This window comes from Etheostoma cragini, chromosome 1, assembly GCF_013103735.1.
Source record: "Etheostoma cragini isolate CJK2018 chromosome 1, CSU_Ecrag_1.0, whole genome shotgun sequence".
In the NCBI taxonomy this organism is placed as follows: Eukaryota; Metazoa; Chordata; class Actinopteri; order Perciformes; family Percidae; genus Etheostoma; species Etheostoma cragini.
Genome location: NC_048407.1, coordinates 8,924,545 through 8,932,671, shown reverse-complemented (window position 1 = coordinate 8,932,671; position 8,127 = coordinate 8,924,545). Strand labels below are relative to the sequence as shown.

Here is an 8,127-nt window from a genome sequence, read left to right as displayed (position 1 = left end):
CCACTGATGCTATTTCTGCCATTGAGCAGCAAAGGAGACGCTCATATGCACCGAACGTTGTTCCCCGCACGGCAAAAAGTGAAATGAGATAACTTTTCAGACCAGGTCGTGTTGGAGCTAAATCCTGCTCCATTCTCAGGTTTCATTCAATTAGTAGTCAAAATTTCAGATGTTGAAATGTGAATCCATTTATTACATAGGATATCCTGAGACAAAGTTACCTGGATCAAGCTGTTGCAGCTCTCCCCTTCCTTTGTCTGCCTCTCCGGCTCTTGGATCCCTTGTCTTATCCACAAAGGGTGGGGTCTTTAGACCACAGTGATGTGTGTGTGTGCTTATTCGTTATCTTTTCAGTTGGAATGTGACTGAGAGTTTATGACCCTCAGTTCAGGAAAAGATCAGTGGGGGTAAAAGTGGGACTGAAACCAGACTCAGGAAGCATCTCTAACAATCAATTCTGCTTCTTACACATGTAGGAGAGCTGGATTAGAACGGAATATACCAGAACATCTTATGTTACAGAACAGAGTATTGCAAAACAACTTAATGCAACAAACAACAAACTATATACTTTTAACAACAAACTTAATGCATGACCAACATGTCTTCATTTATGTTGAAATAATGCTTTTACCTTTTAGCTTAAATGTATAATGCAAATCACACAATGTTAAAGCCCATATAAAATTTTCAATTCCAACAATGTCATCTCACAAGTCCCTACAGGCAAGGCGCCTCAAGCTACCCAAGGCCAAACTGGAGGATCACGGCAGTCTTTGCAATCTTTGCAAACGCAGCAACACTTTGGCAGTTAGGACTCTTGTCTAAGGAAATAAATAAGCTCAATTTTGCTGGTCCTGATTTGTATACCTGATTTGCACTTTTCCCCCCACCTGTCAAGCCTAGATTTAACTTCCCTCAATTGATTGCGTCCGATCTCATGCACTCACTGTACTGACATATTATAGTTTATTGGTTAAGTTTGTGTCTCGGCTTCCTTAGATGTAAATATGTCAATTATGTTACTGTATATAACGAGACCTGGTCCTCCATACTACTGCAGTGGCCCTGAAGTGCAAATCACAACAACAGATAGAAAAGCACAACCGCAAATATAGCAAATCATCACACAAAGAGGCAAAAGGGAAAACATTTCAACAAATCATAAAAGATGGCTTAAACTTCTATCGGGAAAATGTATGGCCTATCTAGCAGAGGACGGCACCTCCTGATTAAACAGACTGACTGTGTCTTTTAACCAAGAACAACCCATCGGTCATCGCCCACAACTACATAAATTGTGTCAAGAGTGTTGGTGTGGTCCCAATAACACTGAGGACAGACCATGGAACCAAAAATGGCACCATGGCTGCAAAGTGCACCCTTAGACACAAGCATGCAGACTACTATGCAGGTTCCTTAAGCCACAATTATTGATCATCGGTTTGGAATCAACGTATCGAGGCGTGGTGGTTCATTTTGAGAAAAGGGAGGCAACCTACCGTTCGTCCATCAAGAGCCTGCTGACATACCGCATCACAGTCTGGTACGGCAGCTGCACCGTGGCATACAGGGAGAGGCTGAAGAGAGTTGTAAGGGCATCACAAAAGCTCATTGGCTTCCCTCTCCCCTCCCTGATGGACATCTACACCTCCCGCTGCCTCAGCAGAGCAGAGAACATCAAGGACAGCTACCACCCTGGCTCTGATCCGTTTGATCTGTTGCCCTCAGGACGCCGCTACAGGTGCATCAGATCACGTGCTAACAGACTCAAGAACCGTTTCCTCCAAAAAGCCAAAACCGCCCTGAACTCACACATGCACTGACTCACTTCACAGCCTACCCCGGCCCCCCGACTTTCTTCTCCCTGCTACTGTGCAATACTGATATATACTACCTAAAATGTCACTGGAATTCTGTGCAATTTCATACAGTGCAATATTTCATATTTAACTATTTCATTTCATTACTGTGCAATATTTATTTATTGTTTTGTACTTAACCATTTTATTTCATTACAGTGCAATATTTATTTATTTAAATACTTCACTACTTTTCGCAAAATGTGTATATAAAGCCATGTTATGTGTAAATATACGATTGGGCTCAAAAGTTTGGGCACCCCAGGTAAAAATGTGTATTAATGTGCATAATGAAGCTAAGAAAAGATGGAAAAATTCTCCAAAAGTAATCAAATGACAGACTAGACATTTGTATAATATGTCACAAAAAATTAGCTTTTATTTCCATCATTTACAAATTCAAAATAACAGAAAACAAATTCAGTTCAATTCGCCTCTTAATGTAATCCACCGTGGATGTTGAGGGGTGTTTAGGATCATTATCCATTTGTAGAAGCCATCCTCTCTTTAACGTCAACTTTTTCACAGATGGCATCAAGTTAGCGTCCAAAATTTGCTGAAATTTTATTGAATCCATTTTTCCTTCTACTCGGGAAATGTTCCCTGTGACACTGGCCGCAAAACAACCCCAAGCATGATTGATCCCCCCCCCTCCCATGCTTAACAGTTGGACAGAGGTTCTTTTCATTAAATTCTGTCCCCTTTCTTCTCCAAACGTACCTTTGCTGATTCCGGCTTTGCTCATAAAGTTCTATTTTAACGTCATTGTTCCACAAAACTTGTTCCCACAATGCATCAGGCTTGTCTATATGTTCATTTGCAAATTTCAAATGCTGATTTTTGTGGTGAGGACGTAGAAGAGGTTTTCTTATGACTCTCCCATGAAGACCATATTTGTACAAGTATCTCTTTATAGTGGAATGGTGTACCACAGCGCTAGTGTCTGCCAGGTCTTTCTGGATGGATCGTACAGTCCAACATGGGTTTGGACTTGCTTATCTCACAATCCTGCGAGCGGTTCTGTCTGATATTTTTCTTGGTCTTCCAGATCTTGCTTTAACGTGATGGGAGCACAGGTCCCGTCACCGGGACGTAAACTCGCCGTTTTTTGGAAGTGCTGACTTCCCTTCAAACATTTTAAGCATTAAACCGTCATTAACACGCTCATGCCATACATCATTTAAAAGCTTAAAGTCTTGTGATTCCATCGAGCCCACACACAAAGCAATAAGGTGACTCACACTTTATTGGACCGGTGATTACGGTTATAATCATGTTCTGAAGTAAAGAAACACAGAAAGATTTGAGTCTAATCGAGTGTGTGTTTCCTACCTGTCTCCTTGTGTCTTTAATCACAGCGGTGAAAGATCGGCAAAAACTTTGATTTCCTACATCGGCAAAACTCCAAGGAATTAGAATATCCAAGCCTTGTAATCCATAATTATCTGGTCCCCTCACAATCTTGTAGTTTCTGGCCAAGTTTCGACGTAGAGAAATATAGATGCATCATTTCTCGGTTTTTATCGCTTGTAACTTTTTCCCTATGCGGGCTAGAAAGCAAGTCGACACACCATTAGAAACGGTGGCGTCTGCAGATTCCAATGAACCTTGTTTCCAATAGCATCAGCCTATCAAGAGATACCTTCAAGCTAAGCCAATGATATCGCACAGTCGCCATTGGGCCCACGTGGGAAAGATTGACAGTAGATCCGACCACTTATAAGAAGAGGTCATAAAACTGGCATCTCTGTGTAGCCAATAAGAAGACGAGTTGAATGGTACCAGACATGGCCAGAAAAACCTTACCCTGTGATGCCTCCAGCTGTCTCAAAGCAAAAATAAGGCCTTCTTATGGCATTTCAACATTTTGTAAGGTTTAGAAGCGGAGTTAATTTATATTTAATTTAATGTATTTTATATTTGAGTTTATTTACTAAAATTGTATTTACAATGTTTAGTCAGTTAATCATTTACATATTTATGTTACACAATTATTAGTTACATATTAACATGTTTAATTATATAACAGTCAGAATATTCTGTTGAATCTGCACCTTTGATTTCCTCACATTTACTTAAGTTTAAGGTCTTGCTTCTGAGTGGTTAGTTGGAGTCATGTGGAAGACGGGAGAAGGAGGAAGTGAACTGTTGTGATGTGTGTTCAGTAAAAGTACGCTACTGAGAAAGTTATCCGTCTCCATCTCACTGTTTATTCCCATAAAGAGTGATCCACCACCACATATCGAACCCTCACGTTACAATTTCATCAAATTATGATTACTTATTTCTATAAATCTATGTATGTACTTCTTTCAGACATATCTGTGAGTGATGTGGATGTGTTTTTGTATTTCAGAAGTTTTGTATTTAGCACTTTTTTGGCTTTTATTGAAATAAGAAATAAGACAAACGCACAGACATATCTGTAGAAATACATTCAAAAAATAAAATCCATTTTAAAAGTCATTTTTTTCTCGATTTTTTCTGTTCTAAGTTGAGACATGTGGCTAGGGTACTAATTTAATATATAGCCCATGTAATATGCTTACAGTAGTGCTTTTTATTAATTTTTCAGATGATTTACTTGGCAGGAAATAGAAATTCTGTGTTCTAACCTCTGTAGCTCTGTGTCAGTAAGGCCTAGTGTCACACTGCCGCTAGAAACAACAAGTTGAGAGTGTTAACTTCCCAATGAACTCAGGGTCATCCCAGAGGGCCAAAACATGTTGAAACTGCAGCACTTTTTTAAGGGTAAACATTTAGGCGAGAAAATCATATATTTTCATATATAAGTGTCTCTAAAGAGGTTCCACTGTTCCTGATGACTGCCATTTCTTAATTTCATTCAGAACAGAGGATATTGGCATCTGAAAACGCTTTGCTATCTTCTTATAGCCTTCTCCTGCTTTGTGAGTGTCAACTATTTTCAGTTTTCTAGACAACTGCTTAGAAGAAGACATGGTGCTGATTGTTGGGGCAAGGTCAGATGAGTCTGGGCATTTAAAACCTTAAGATTGACATCACCTGGCCTTCCAGACAATGATTGAGAACAATCCATGACACTGTCAGGTCTCAGCTTTCCAAAGGAGGGGGGGGCATGCTAGACGCCCTGCAGGGTGCACAAACGTTTGCAGACACATTTTTTGGTTTTCTGTTATTTTGAAAGTGTAAATGATGAAAAATATATGTTTTGACATATTATATAAATGTCTAATCTGTCATTTGATGCCTTTTGGAGATTTTTCCATCTTATCTTGGCTTCTATTTGCACATTAATACAATTTTTTACCTTGGGTGCCCAAACTTTCGAGCCCCACTGTAGTTGCTCTCAAGACTGTGCACCAGGTCCCCCCCCACTTCTTTTTTGTACAATACCTATACTTTATATTTTTATATTTCTCTATTTTGTGTTGACACTGTAAAGGGGTGGCTTCAATCTCATTGCACAGGTACTGCACTTGTGTATAATGACAATAGAGGCATTCTTTTCTAAATAATCAACTGTTACGTTCCGGATGCATTTAAGTAATTGTGTTACAGCAAAAAGTATTCAGCTACTGAAAAGTGAATTTAGTCAAATAAAAAGGTATTTTAGCAGGTTAAACAGACATGGTGGACTCTAATCTGTACCACATAAATAAAAACAAGTAGATGACGTTCATGGTAACAAAAAACTTTTACAAAGAGATGTGTTTGCTGTTACCTTGGACATATAGTTATTCATGTTTGCATATCATGATCCTGATAAAAGCATATGTCCACATACAACTGGACGATGTAGCTTAAACAGGTTGTGCCTGTGGACTAAAATCACTTTTTAGCAGACCAGACCGCCTAGAAATATCTTAGTGTTATGTGTTAATATCTGTTCAAGTTTCTGTAATATCTAAGGTAGTCTAATTGACAGGTGCATCCCCCTGCTGCAGACATATCCACTCACGCATTAAGGGGCCATGCAGTGCCCTTCCACCTTTGCGTTCCTTTGTGTAAAATAAGTACCCTAATTTTGAATTGTATTCCTAGGGCTCAATATTGGATGAACCTTTTCGGAGACCTAAGAGACTCTGGCCATGAATATCAGGACTTGCTGAGATTCTGCTTCTGTGATGTTCTGTAAAAAGACCTGGATGAGTGCACGGACCTCTGGAATAAGACTTGCGTCATGTCCTGGGGGAATTCCAGACTCATAGGTAACTCCATATCATCTGACAATAAATTCACTATATCCATTCTTACAAAAATATGTGTGTATTTAGGCATAAATTGCACCACACATATTACTGGACATACATTTGTATTAAGAGTCAAGTTTTCCATTTATGATGAATCATCGTGTCACTATGCAGGTTTGGTTCAAGGGACTGAATTGGCCATTGAAGACAGAGAACTTGATACATTTTCAGAGTCAAGCCAAACTCTTCATTCATGCAGCAATCCAGACATCCAGGATTATTTTAGACTGTTGAGAAAAATGGATTACAGCAGCCACATGATTGGGATGTTAAAGGAAAACTTTCTCCAATGGGGCTTAACTGTTTATTTACTATCAGGTTTGGCAAGTGGAGTTCAGTATATGCAGTGTCATACCAGAGTAGAGACATACAACTCAAATATTGCTCCTAAACTATACAATTGTTTATTTTCTGATTCCACATCAAGTTAACTGTGTGTTAAATGTAGGTCTGAACAACCAAAGAACCATGAACAATTTTCAAATTTTATTTAAGGTGTTTTTTTTTAAAAGATATTGTTTGCAAGCAAACCCGTATACACTGTTTCAAATGTGAAACTTTATAGGTTTTAGCAGATTAAAATTGAACTGGTACTGTGACCTGTACTTTGCCATCTGTTGAACATCAATAAAAATCATTACAATGAACTGATCTGGGCATGTACTCTTATGCTTTATAAACTTCATGTTTAAAGACTGGGCAAAAATCCAGACTCAGCACAGCATTAAACGCAACCAAAGCCTGGAGAATTCTGTAAGCCAAACTCCACGTTTTTCTTAAAAACACTGTAGGTGTCAAGGAGGGGGCGCTTTAACGTATTTGCGCAGGTGTTTGACACAGGGAATGGCATATTTGTTAAGAAGTCCAAGCATGTTATTCACAGCAGTCCCTTTTTTCTGAAAAGAAAATGTCAACATTGTTTAGTGTCTTTATTATGTAACAAGTAAATTAAATTAGCAGTGTGAAAACGTCTCGGGTTACGTATGTAACCCTTGTTCCCCAAGATAGGGGAACGAGACACTGCGTCGGTTCACCGCCCCTCACCCCGCCTGGAGTGCCTTGCTTCATAGAAAGAGCTAATGAGCTATGTGCCGGTGTGCTTATATGCCCCTACAGTTATGCCGTCACATGCTACCGTTCTCAGTAGGACCAATAGGATTGGAGTAGTTTTCATTCGCATTCAGCCCTGTCATGCCTAAAGGCGTTCCCATGGTGTCGTAACCGACGCAGTTCGAGTTCCCCTCGAAGGGGAACCAAAGGTTTCACTTTTTAAAAACATCATATAAAATGGCATAACAAATGTTCCCAATCAAGAAGAAAATCTGCCCAAAATCCGAGTGTTTTGCCTTTTTCTGCCAACTGTTACTTCCTGCTGGACTGAGGTGTGGTCTAAACAGGCTTTCCATGTTGGCAGCTGTCACTTTCTTCTGATAGTGGCACAAGAAGGGGTCCAACACACAAGGATGCAGCTGGAGTGTGGTCAAAAAGTGTAGACTTGCAAGTCCTTCTTTGAATCTATTAGGAACAATGATCAGATAACAGATGGTTTCAGTTACCATGGTAACTATACCAGAGTCTAAGATACTTCCTGGGACAGAAAACTCAAACTAAATACAAACTTTTTACACCCAAACATGCTTTACATTGCACTCAGCAGCTTGTTAGCTAGGTCAAACTCTTTGGGGGGTCTATTTATCACAATCTCTGTCAGTCAGAAACATCTGACACTTTAACTGCAAAAAAAACAAAACAATTAAAGTTAGCTTGATAGGTGTCAGTCAAAGACCATCATTTAAAAAGTAGTTGACTCCAGAAGAAAGGTATGAATGGAAAGCTGGTTTGAAACCCTGCCCCAGAAACAGGTTTTGGCACACGGTCTGACTGTATGGGATAAAAACTTCCCTGAATGTTTTTTATGCTACAACTCCAAGGGGCTCGCAGTAATTTTAACTAGCGGTGATCCGAGTATCCGGCTGAAACGAGTATCCGGTACGGATAAAGCACTTTTGCCGAGTACAAGTATTTTACGAGTA

The 8,127-nt window shown here is 39.6% G+C and overlaps 1 long non-coding RNA gene across 1 annotated transcript in view; it reads right to left on the bottom strand.

Moving 5' to 3' along the window:
- Positions 1-332: 332 nt before the first annotated feature.
- Positions 333-8,127, bottom strand: part of LOC117948379 — a 21,046-nt gene continuing 13,251 nt past the window's right edge. Inside the window, exons 2-3 of the long non-coding RNA XR_004657425.1 lie at positions 3,664-3,669; positions 333-346 (exon numbers count right to left, since the gene is read on the bottom strand). This is a non-coding gene — a long non-coding RNA (uncharacterized LOC117948379). The remainder of the gene's footprint in view (positions 347-3,663; positions 3,670-8,127) is intronic.